The sequence below is a fragment of the Urocitellus parryii genome, chromosome 7 (genome assembly GCF_045843805.1).
Source record: "Urocitellus parryii isolate mUroPar1 chromosome 7, mUroPar1.hap1, whole genome shotgun sequence".
NCBI classification, from domain to species: Eukaryota; Metazoa; Chordata; class Mammalia; order Rodentia; family Sciuridae; genus Urocitellus; species Urocitellus parryii.
In genome coordinates this window covers 81,022,106-81,035,347 of record NC_135537.1, presented here as the reverse complement: position 1 = coordinate 81,035,347, position 13,242 = coordinate 81,022,106, and the positions used below count along the sequence as shown (strand labels likewise).

General features: G+C 42.2%; 1 pseudogene; it reads left to right on the top strand.

The window, feature by feature from the left end:
• Positions 1 to 11,921: 11,921 nt before the first annotated feature.
• On the top strand, positions 11,922 to 12,021 carry LOC113187435 (U6 spliceosomal RNA; annotated as a pseudogene).
• The last annotated feature ends 1,221 nt before the right edge of the window (positions 12,022 to 13,242 follow it).

The following is a 13,242-nucleotide window of genomic DNA, read 5'->3' as shown; positions in this document are numbered from 1 at the left end:
CAAAGTAAAAACTAAATGCCTCTGAATTACATACATTAAAATGGTTAAAATGGAGAATTTTATATTATGAATTTTATCTTAATGAAAGTTATATATATATATATGTGTGTGTGTGTATAAATATGTATATGTATATATAAGTCTATATACACATACATATAAACATACACATATAAGGCTTATGATTTACCCATTAATATAACAATTGGGGGTGCGGTGGTTGTAGCTCAGTGGTGGATTGCTCGCATAGCATGCACGAGGTACTGGGTTCGATCCTCAGCACTACATAAACGTAAAATAAAGATATTGTGTCCACCTAAAACCTAAGAATAAATATTTTAAAAAATAACAATGGGGCTCCCAAGTCTTTGGGTAAAAAAGAAATCTGTTTTTCTAAAGAAATATGAAAATTTGGGGTTATTATTTCCTCTGAATCATTTTTCTTAGTGGTACATAGAATCTGGGTGCATCTTATACTTAGTTGCTTTGTGTGCATATGTCTGTGTGTGTGTGTGGTACTGGGGATTTAACCCAGGACCTTGTACATGTAAGGCAAGCACTCTGCCAACTAAGCTATGTTCCCAGGCCCCTTAGTTGCTTTTTAAATGAGGGTAAAATGTAGTATCTCAAATACTGATTGTATTTTGTTGTATTAGATTTTCTGATGCAGTTGCTGTAGGGTTATAGTTTATTGGGATATGGCCCTGCTAGAAAGTTATGGCCAAAAGTTTCATTTTGGTCACGGGCAACAGGAAGTCCATAATAACTGATTTAACAGTTCCAACGGTTTTTCCTTTCTCATGTAAAAGAAGTCCAGAGCCTCTCATCCGAAATGGGGGCTGTGGTCGGAATGGGGCCAAGCTGTGCCCAACCCCTTTAGGGATGTTTCCTCACATTATTACACATGCTGTTGGGAAATACTGATTTAATTCCACATCCATTTCCCAGTGCCAACCGATTAACAGCAAGCACACCAACCATCCAGATCTTGGCTTCTAAATACCACTCTGTGGTCTTGGATTGACTGATTCTAGGGCTTGGGCATAGAAAATACCCTGTGAACATACTCAATGCAATCAGGAAAGTCTTGGAAAGTAGGAAAGTGAATTTGAGCAATAAAATGAATTACCTAGTATTAGAGTAAAATTCAAAGTATAAATTACTCATAATTATTCTGTTAATAAATAAAGGAGAAAGGTAGTATTCTTTACTGGTTAGGTATAATCTGCAGTGACTCATGTGTTGCTGAATATGTTTAGGTGTTGCTGTGAGGGCATTCTGTAGATGTGATTACTATCTGTAATCAGTCGATTCTAAGTAAAAGGTGATTGTCTTTGATCACCTGGTGTGATCATGATCTTGTCAGTTGAAAGGGCTTCAGGTCAGGGCTTATGCTTCCTTGAGGAAAAAAATTCCACTTAGGACAAGGTACCCCATGCCTAAGAGATCCAGTCGCTCTTGCTGAGCCTGCTCCCATTTCAGACATGCCAGGCCAGACCTCACAATGTCATCCACTAAATTTCATGCAAAAAAAAAAAAACAAAAAAACTTTTTTGCAGTCCTGGGGATTGAACCTAAGATGCTCTACCACTCATGTACATCACCAGTTGTTTTTTTTTTTTTAATTTTACTTTTTATTTTATTTTGAGACAGGGTCTTGCTAAGTGGTCATTGTGGCCTCTATGTCACAGATCATCGAGGACCGAGGAGGCTTGATGACTAGAAGTGTAAGACGACTCAGTTCTGGAGGTTAGTGGAGAAACATGACGTCCAAACAAGGGCTCTACCTTCTCAAGGGAGGAGGTTTTGCTTGTTTTCCTAAGAGAGAAGTGGAGGTGGGTCCTGGAGCAGCAACCCACCCCTTCACCATCGCTCTGCCCTGAGTGACCCAAGACCAGCGGCAGGGGAGGAGTCCTCACGCCAAGACAGGTTGGTCTGGTGAAGCCTCTGTGGCTGGGACCAGGGATGTGTCCCGAGTTTGTGGTGCAGCTGCAAGAGGGAGCCCAGGGCCGGTCCTGAGTGCCGAGGGGCTCCTTCTGGCTCCACTTTCACACTGAGTCTCCTCATTGCCAGGCCTCGAAGGCCCACAGTGCCCGGGATGCAGGCGTAAGCAGGGTGGGGTGATGGCAGCCATGGCAGACAGGTGAGACCCCTGTGCTGGCCGCAGGGCGAGCTCTCTCCTGCGTTGCTGCGGTTGGGTTAGGCCCCAGAGATGCTCCCACGTGTGCCTGGCTCAGGAGCTGCGGCTCCATACTTCTTCATTTTCCTCCCATTTATACAACCTATTCAATGTCCCAACTCTGCCATAGTCCATGACTCTTTCTTCAAAAATTCATTTAAATTGCCTTATTTCCCATGAACACCTCTTATCTTCCTTTCAACTAAACAGAAGGTGCCTAAGCCATTTATTCATCCCTTTAGTTTTCTGGGGTGCCTTTCTGCATAACAAAATGTCATTTTCTGCCACGAGCAGGCGGCCAAACTAGCAGGTTGCAGCGAGGGGCGATGGGAGATTGGAAGAAATAAGACTCGTGAACTCAGACTGTGAAATAAACGGCTGGGATTGGGTGGAGTGCTGCTCTGTGATGGAGAAGCAGGTCTGAAGAATTAGATCAGCAATCTTTATTATATTTGTTTCATTAATCAGATTAAAGACTCTGCAACATTATTCTTGCATTATTCACGAAAAGTACAAAGTTAGCAACATGATGCAGCTATTTCCTCAGTTACATTCTACAGTTGCAACGTGCAGTGTTAGAAGCATTGTGTAGCTCTCAAGAAAGCCCATTTTTTTAAGGTTACTATTACACAGGCAGGTTCAGGAGCAGCAGAGCTGGAGAAACATTGTGGTTGTCTTAGCAAAAGAGAATTCCTTCATTCCCAGGAGCTTGTGCCTGAGAGCAAGGTCGAGGCTGATGAGACTCTAGCACAGAGCTTCCCCGTGGAGAGCATTGCCATAGTAACCAGGTATCCTGCACCTTGGCACAGAAACTTTCCTGGGCACCAAGCATGCCACAGCCATGAAGTCATCAGGGACCCCAGTCTCAGACACTGGTCTCCCAATCACTGTCACTGCTCTCCATAACTTTCTATCAATTTGACCAGCTGTTTTTTTTTCCCCTCTTGTCTCAACTGAGAATAAAAAACATGATAATAGTATTTGTCATTCATTATTTTCTGTATCAGTAGAGTTGGAAGAAATTTGCTGTTACAATATGTGATTTAACCCCATAGCTATTTGAAACAATATTTTATCCAGAATATAGGTGATTCAATCAACAATTCTGTGCATAAAGGGGTAAAATCAGCAGTTGGCCAAACCTGGGCCTCCTAGCTGACTCCCAATAGGCCAGAAGGTTTGTACATGTTGTCGAATGTCGTGGATGACACAACATTTACATTTTATAGTGCTGATCGTCTTTTCTCCCTTGAGACACTGAGCTGGAACATTGCAGAAGAAAATAGCTGTTGTCTTGGAAAGATTCAGTTCCGAACTGTCAATACAGCTTATTGCAGTCCTGTTAATCTGGTTTTGTTTTATTTATTTTATTCTGATTAATGAAGGATCATGCCACTTTTGTGAGGATGGTTTTAAAAAATTAACTAAGGAGAACAGGAACTTAATATTAGACAAAATGATTCCTTTTTTTTTTTTGGTGGTGGTGGTGGTGGTGGTGGTGGGGCTCCAGGGATTGAACTCAGGGGCACTCAACCACTAAACCAAATCCCCAGCCCTATTTTAAATTTTATTTAGGGACAGGGTCTCACTGAGTTGATTAGCGCCTTGGCATTGTGAAGGCTGATTTTGAACTTGTGATCCTCCTGCTTCAGCCTCTCGAGCCAAGTGGCTGGGATTATAGGCGTGCACCACTTCACCCAGCTAGACAACATGATTCTTAAAAGCACAAGAATGTTTTCTAAAAAAAATCAAAATAGATTTCTACTCATCTACAAAGCCCAGAGGGGGGAAAAAAGTGATGAAAAGCTTGGTAAAGAAAAGACCACCAACTCCAATTTTAGATCAATTTAAAGCAAGCTTGTATTTGTGTACACAAAAAGAGCTGATCAGCGGCTGTCTCTCCTAACTCAGGCTAGAGACCAGCCCCCCACAGCTTTCTAGGAACAAGGTTTTATAGCACAAAAAGTTGCAAAAGGAGGTGTCTTGAGAACTTAACAGATAACAGGATTTAGACACACATAATACAAAGGCAGGTAGTAGGTTAATGATCTACATGGCATGATATTTCAAGGTAGGGTGTAAATTCAGATCCCAACATCAGAATTTATGAGGTGCCGCTGAGATTTCAGAGAGGGTTGTGATCTGGTCACGGGGAGCCAGGCAGGGGTGAGTTCAAGACATAGGCAGGAATTCCAAATAAGTTTAGAAATCGCAGTAATTTATGGTAAAACAGAAATTAACTTTTCATGACTCTGTGATGAGATGGCTCCCAGTCTTAAAATGGAATTGGGATGGGTTCATCAGCTAGGTGCCTGCAATCCTAGCAACTCCAGAGGCTGAAGCAGGAGGATCCCAATTTTGAGGCCAGCCTCTGCAATTTAGCATGACCTTGTCTCAAAGTAAAAAAAAATTTAAAAGGCCTGGGGATATAGCTCAGAGGTAAAGCACCTCTGGGTTCAATCCCCACTACCAAATCAAACCAAACCAATCAAAAAAAAAAAAAAAACCCAAAAAACTTGGTAGTGGGGGAAACTGAACCCTGTCATATAAGGCCAAAGTCTCCCACTGTTCAGCTCTGCTACTTCAGGCTGACCTGACAGGGCTTCATTCTTTCAACAGAGATTAGAAACTGGTTTGCTTCAGGTACTGACCCTCAACGCCTCTACAATACCTTTTACCAAGAAAGAAATCCGTTTAATTTTTCAACCTCACATTAAAAAATATATGTCTGTTAAGGTAGTCTATTGCGCACTTAACAACAACAACAAAACACCTTCCTTTTCATTTTGCAAATGTGGTGGTAGCTGGCTTTAACTCAAAAAGCAGCCACAACTGTAGATTTTTGACAATGCAACTTTGACACAAATAATAGTAATTCGTTTACACAACTGCTGTCAAGGCACCAAAGGGAATTATTTGAGCAACACAGAAGGATGAAAACCAACTTTTGCCCAAGGTTTCAGCCTTGCTTCTTCAGAAGTTTCCATCCCCCATCAATTTCTGAAGCATTATTGTGAGTTATCTTACCACCCAAGATCCCGAGAGAGAAAGCTGGGTAGTACTGGAAGTGATACTCTTTTCACTGACAGACAACTGAAACTTGGATTAAAAATTGCTGTTATGGGGCAAAATTAACCCAGGGAGTTCTTTGAAGCCATAAATTAGTTTTATACGTGAAGACTTTTATGATATCACAGTTTATATTTTCTCTTAGAATCCCAAAGGGTTACTCTGCCTCATTTTCTTAGGAAAGTAAATATATTTATTCCTAAGAACCACAATTGAATAATGGTCAAATTTTATTGTCGGGGGGAAGGGTACTGGAAGTTGAACCCAGGGGTTCAATTTACCACTAAGCAACATCCTCCTCCATTTCTTTTTTTTTTTTTATTTTTTATTTATTTGGAGACAAGATTTCCTTAAGTCACTCAGACTGGCCTCAAAATTGCACTCCTCCTGCCTCAAGCTTCTGAGATACTAGGATGTGCCATCACACGTAGCTTGATTCATTTTTGCCAATAGATTAGCACTAGAGCAACACATTATAAGAAAACTACATTTTTAAAAGAAAATAACTCAAGGCCAGGTGTGATCACATGCCTGTAATCCCAGTGGCTTGGGAGGCTGAGTCTGGAGGATAGAAAGTTCCAGGCGAGCCTCAGCAATTTAGCAAGGCTCTCAGCAACTTAGTGAGACCCTGTCTCAAAAGAAAAAAGAAAAAGGTCTGGGGATGTGGCTCGTGGTAGAGCGTCTCTGGTTTGGAAGGAAGAAAGGAAGGAAGGGAGTGATGTGAGTACCAGAAAATAATTTAGGGTTATTGATGGGGTTATATTAATCAGTGCGTGTGTTAGATAAAGACTACAGTCTTTATGTCCATGATGTAAACTACAGAACTTTGATAGACTTAAGAGTCTATACCTGGGCATAGACCCCAGAGCTCACTCAGTCATCAGGGGAAGCACAACTGAACCAGGACTTACAAATCCAGCAATTTGGAGGCCAGCAGGAATAACAGGACCTGGACACAGAGATCAAGACCTCCTTGTTGTTGTCCCCCTGTGCCAGACTCCTAGGGGCCGGATTGAGTTCCAGTGATCCAGACTTAAGATACATCACAGGTGAGTGCCTGGGACCCTTGGGTGTAGACTCAGTCAGGACTTAGAATTAGGATGTGGGGTCTGAAGTGTGATGAGCATCAATAAAATAGTTTGATTGAATCTGTGCCTCAGACTGGGTCTGTAGTAACCCCTCGTGACCGGAAGGAAGGAAGGAAAGGAAAAAAGGGGGAGAGGAAGGAAGAAAAATAACCCCAAAGAGAGAAAAACACTGAAATGGGTGAAACAAAGTAAAGGTGAGATCATCATGGTTTGTACCCAACACTCCCTCTCCCCGGGACTCTCCAAAGCTTGATGCATGATTATGGCAATCATTGTATCAACCTGGAGGCTCCCAGGATGTCACAGCTATGCTGCAAATTTAAAAATTCGTACTTTGAATTGGGTGAGTCAAGGTCATTTAAGAGCCATATTGACATGCTACTCATTGAAGGGCAAAGTACCCGGGATGGAACTCGGGGGCACTTGACCACTGAGCCTCACTCCCCAGCCTTATTTTGTATCTTATTTTGAGGCAGGGTCTCACTGAATTGCTAAGCACCTTGCCATTGCTGAGGCTGGCTTTGAACTCGAGATCCTCTTGTCTCAGCCTCCTGAGCCTCTGGGATTATAGGAGTGTGCTACCACACCCAGCACTACTCATTTTTGACCTTTAAGAACCAGTCAGTCCTTGATCCACTTTGAGTTTTGTGCATGGTGAGAGATGGGGGTTTAATTTCACCATTGCATATGGATTTCCAGTTTTCCCAGCACCGTTTGTTGAAGAGGCTATCTTTTCTCCAATATATGTTTTTGGCACCTTTGTCTAATATAAGATAACTGTATTTATGTGGGTTTGTCTCTGTGTCCTCTATTCTGTACCATTGGTCTACCAGAGACCTTGCACCTAACAGAAGAAACAATAGGCCCAAATCTCCATCATGTCGGATGGGATGGAGCTAAAAAGAAACTAAAAAGCCTCTTATCAGCAAAAGAAACAATCAATGAAGTGAATAGAGAGTCTACAGAATGGAAGTAAATTCTTACCACATGCACATCAGATAAAGCACTAATCTCTAGGATATATATAAAGAACTCAAAAACCTTAACACCAAAAAAGCAAATTACCCAATCAATAAATGGGTCAAGGAACTGAACAGACACTTCTCAGAAGAGGATATACAATCAATCAACAAATATATGAAAAAATGTTCAACATCTCTAGCAATTAAAGAAATGCAAATCAAAACTACTCTAAGATTTCATCTCAGTCCAGTCAGATTGGCAGCTATTAAGAATACCAACAACAGGGGCTGGGGTTGTGGCTCAGAGGTAAAAACTGGGTTCAATCCTCAGTACCACATGAAAATAAAATATAAATATTGTGTCCACCTATAACTAAAAAAAATATTTTTTTAAAAAAGAATACAAACAACAACAAGTATTGGCAAGGATGGGAAAAGGGCACACTCTTACTTTGCTGGTGGGACTGCAAATTGATGCAGCCAATCTGGAAAGCAGTATGGAGATTCCTTGGAAAACTGGGAATGGAACCACTTTTTGACCCAGCTATCCCACACCTCTGTTTATACTCAAAGGACTTAAAAACAGCATACTACAGGGACATAGCCACACCAGTGTTTATAGCAGCACAATTCACAATAGCTAAACTGTGGAGCCAACCTAGATACTCTTCAGTAGATGAATGGATAAAGAAAACTGTGGTATATATACACAATGGAATATTACTCAGCATTAAAAGAGAATAAAACCATGGCATTTGCAGGTAAATTAATGCAGTTGGAGAATATTATGCTAAGTGAGCCAATCCCCCCAAAACCAAATGATGAATGTCTTCTCTGATTCATAGGATGCTCATTCATAATGGGTATGGGGTGGGGAACTTGGAAGGAATGGATGAACTTTAGATAGGGCAAAAGGGAGGGAGAGGAAGGGAGGGAGAATGAGGGTAGGAAAGATGCTGGAATACAGGTATGAAGACACGAATGGTGTGACTCTACTTTGTGTACAACCAGAGACATGAAAAATTGTGCTCTATTTGTGTAATATGAATTGAATTGCATTCTGCTGTCATACATAACTAATTAGAATGAACAAAAATTTTTTAAATGTGATAAAAAGAAAAACAAAAAGTACCAATCAGTAAGACCATCCATCTGATGATCAATCCACCTGGGACTAAAGACATTTTTCTAAAGTCTCAATGAATCCAACTGTGAGAAGGTGAAGTAGCTGTCAGGAATTATTGCAGAGAAGGTTCTATAGCTCTGCTATCCAGCATGGCAGCCACCATCTTCATGTGACTCTTTCAGTTGATCCTCCTAATTCAGATTTAATTTTTGCAAAAATTCATCTATGAGCTAAAATTTGTTTGTAACCCCCAAATCAATATGCTTGGTGTTTTGGAGACCATTCATGGATAGCAAAAAATCTGAATCACCTGATGCCACATCTTTTGCATTTTGCACTTTTTTTTTTTTTTGGTGATTCTACAATTTAAAATTCTGAGCAGCTCATTCTCAAGAATAGTGTTTAATAGCTGTCTGGGGTTCTCAGTGCAGGAGGCTGTGATGTTCTTTACAGAAGGTGTTAGAGGAGACTCAGTTCCAGCAGGAGTGACAGTGCTGTGGGCCGTGACCTCAGGGTTAATAAATCAACAACACACACACACACACACACACACACACACACACACACGTTTTGGTACTGGGGATTGAACACAGGGGTGCTTTACATCCTCAGCCTTTGTTTCATTTTTTATTTTGAGACTGGGTCTAAGTTTCTTAGAGCCTAAGTTGCTGAGGCTGTCCTCAAACTTGCAATCCTCCTACGTTGGCCTCCTGGGTCACTGGGATTACAGGCTTATGCCACTGTGCCTGGCTCAACAATGTATCTTTAATAAAGCGTTTTTCAGCACATAAAAACATTATAGATCAGCTGATGTAAACGTGTTGAGAGACCTGCAGACACCCGACTCTGTATTGCCTCTAAAAGGAATGCTGAATGCAGTCTTCACTAATTCGGGGTTAGAAGTGAGGGCCTGCCATGGTTGTGTGAGAAGGCCCTGGGTTCCATGCTAGCACCACATGGACACATATACAGTCAAATTTAATTAAAATTAAAAAAAAATTTACTTCACCTATTCAGCATCATGGCTACATTTAAAGGCTTCAACAGCCACATTGAAGGTGACAGATGTAGATCACTTCCATTGTTGCAGGAAGTGGCTACTGAACACTTGTTGTTTTAAGAGAATCATTCTAGAGACTAGCTAGAGGGTTCAGCTGGAGAGTAATCTAGAGTCCTGACCCTCTAGGCCTACTCCCAGGCAGCCTTTGTTAGTGACCCCTTGGAACTACCCTTGAGGTATCGTTTTCCCCACTGTACATGATGCCTTTGTGTGCATTATGTCGCCTTCTTGGGAGGTGTGAGTCCCTGTAGTCGGCCTCTCACGTGATGCAGTTTCCTCCAGTCATCTGCAGAGTGGATGCAAACAAGAGCTATTAGACGTTCTTGACAAACCATGGGTAAAAACCAGATAATCTGAGTGACATCAAAGAAAATAACTGAGGCCATTCTGAGAATTGGTACCTCCACTAAAGAAACCAATAAGCATTGGAAAAAACCGGCATCATCACCTTTTTTGGAACTCTGGGTTTTAATCAAACACAGCAACGAGGGAAGTACTTAGTAAGGGAAGAGGCTGTGAAACCTCGGTGAGTGTCCACCTGTTACCACCCCTCACTTCCCAGCCCAGCAGCCATCACAGGACAGCACTCCATGTTCCTGGTGTGGTCGCTGGAGTTTCAGATGAGGGGTGGGGTGGGGGGACAGGACCTTGTTCTATAAAGCTGTGGTTGAGCATCTGACCTATCTGGTGCTGGGTGACCTGAGGGAAGAGCATGGAGGCTTCTCTTTGTTTTATTTTTAACTATTTTTTTCAGTTGTCGATGGACCTTTATTTTTTTTTATATGAGGTGTGGAGGATCGAATCCAGGGCCTCACACGTGCCAGGCAAGCGCTCTGCCCCTGAGCTACAGTCCTAGCCCTTCTCTGTTTTGACCTCTCAGTTTGAGCAGCTTTCCAGGTGGCAAAGGATGGGAAGCATTTGAAGACACGTGACTTGTGGACACCAGGGAGAGCAGATGGGCTGAATAGCAGAGGGAATCAATGGCCTAGTAGGAAGTGGCTGAGCGGGAGAAACCTGGGTTCATAGGGCTGTGAAGGACTGGAGAGGACTAGTGGGTCTGTAGGTCTGACCCAGGCTCAGAAAAGCACTGAGGAACCTACACCCGGCACCTCCAGCCAGTGCTTGGATTCTTCACTGGCAGGGGATGCAGGCATGGGTGGCATTGCAGGTGGCCTGGCAAGGTACTGAGGGAACACCGAACTCAACACCAACCTGGAATGTACAGGGAAGAATTTTCTGGGAAGAATTTTCTTTCTTTTAGCATCACTGTATTTTCAGTTTGTAAGACTTGTGCTTGTTGACAATATGATTTAAATATTGATCAACTGATGGGTCTTGCTATGTTGTGCAGGCTGGTCTCAAAACTCCTGGGGTCAAGTCATCTTCCTGCCTCAGCCTTCCAAGTAGCTGGGACTACAGGCATGTGCCATCATGCCCACCTGTTTCCTATTAGATTTAAAAGGCAAGGTATAAAAAATAATTATAAATACACAGACACAATTTGTGAAAACCACAACAAAAGTGTAATAGGGAAGGCAGCTTTAAATATTTATTTTTTAGTTGTAGTTGGACACAATGCTTTCTGAGGATCAAACCCAGGGCCTCGAACATGCTAGGTGATCGCTCTACCTCTGAGCCATAACCCCCCACCCCCCGGAGGGAATGTAGCTTTGGAGGAACAGTGCTTTGTGTGCTGCTAGTCAGCTTTTCACTGCTGCAACCAGAATACTTGACAGTAACAACGTAGAAGAGGAAAGGTTTATTTTGGGTTTATGGTATCCATGGTTGGCTGGCTTCATTTTTCTGGGCTTGGGTGAGGCAGAACATCATGGCAGAAGGACATGATAGAGAAAACTTGCTCAGTTCATGGCAGCCACAGAGAGCATGAGGAGCCAGAGGCAAAGTATATGATCTTCAAAGGCAGCGCCCAGTGACCTGCTTCTTTCAATCATGCCCCACCTGCCTGCAGTTATTACCTAGTAATCCATTCATATTATTAAGCTATTAAGTGGATCAATTCACTGATTAGGTTATGGCTCTCATAATCTAATCATTTTAACCTTTGAATATCTCTACATTGTCTAACATGACCTCATATCCAAACCATAATATATGCTATTGAAGCTAATTAGCAAATTGCATTCATAATAAATTTAGGAAGCTGGACATGATGGCTCATGCCACTCACAAGCTAATCCCAGCTACTTGGAAGACTGAGACAGGAGGATCCCAGGTATTAGACCAGTCTGAGCAACTTAGCAAGACTGTCTCAAAATAAGCAATAAAAAGGGCTGGAGATGTAGCTCAATGGTAGAGAACCCCTAGTTCAATTCCCAATACCAAAGTAAATAAATAAACAGAGTTAGGATGTTAATTGTAATTACCAGGATAACCACTAAGGAAAAACTTAAAAACACACACACAGAAGACAAGGAATGTGCTCGCCTGGGCAGCACATATACTAAAATTAGAAGTTCACCCGTACATGGCCCCTGCCCAAGGATGACACGCAAATTCCTGAAGCGTTCCATATTTTTATTATTATTTTTATTTTTTATTGTGTCCACCTACAACTAAAACAAATACAGTAAATAAACATACGATCCAGTGGTGTCCTATTTATGACGGGGTGGCCAGCACACCAACAGAAGAGGTTCCTGCTCAGGAGGTGTGAGCCGCCTGGGAAAATAAAAAGTCTGAAATAATCAGTAAGAAATAAGTCAAAGCCAAAGATTAGATTTACAAAGCAGGGCTCCTGATGGGTCTCTCAGCCCTGACAGGAATTGGAACTGAACAACTGAAAAAGGCCCTGATTTTTTTATTTAAGGGGGAGTATATCAGAGGCAGGGGTGTGGGTTCCGTGGGGAGGAGTCTTCTTTCGGGGCTTGTTTCTCTGGGTGGGGGGGGGGTCTTGCAGTAAACAGGGCGTTGGGTGTTGGCAGGTTTCACAGCTGCTCTCCGGGAGGCTTCTGATCCTAAGGCTGTGGGCCAAGAGCGAGGGCCAGCATAGTCTGGGCTTTCTGGAACCAGGAATTTTCACCCAGGACTTCCAGAGAAGCAGCTTCCCTGCTTTAATGGCTCAAACCCATCCATAAATTCATGGCCTCTAACACCTATTCATCTTAGATACAAAGACATATAGATTCTGAAAGGATGGGAACATACACTTGATGCATGAGCAACAATCTGGTAGGACTATTATCAGAGAATAGACTTATTTTAAGTCAAAACTCATTATAAGAAAGAAAAACTTGTTAAAAGGGACAAAAAGGGGCTGGGGTTTTGGCTCAGCGGTAGAGCGCTCACCTAGCACGTGGGAGGCCCTGGGTTCAATTCTCAGCACCACATTAAAAAAAAAAAAAAGAGAGAGAGACAAAAAGGTGTGTGTTGGGGGGAGGACAAAAAGGGACTATATAGGGATGGGGTTGTGGCTCAGTGGTAGAGAGCTTGTCTAGCAGGTGTGAGGCACTGGGTTTGATTCTCAGCACCGCATATAAAATAAAGGTCCATTGACAACAAAACAACAACAATAACAATAAAAACAAACAAACAAAATAGACTATATATGTTGATAAAAGTCAACCCATCAAAGATATACAAGAATTATAAAGATACAACAGAGTAGATCTCCAAAATATATGAAGCAAACACTGACAGAAGTGAAGGAACAAACAGACCTAATTGCAACAATGGATAGAAGGAAATAATAGCACAAACAGGAGTTTAACTAGACCCAAGGGATACATACTCACTCACCC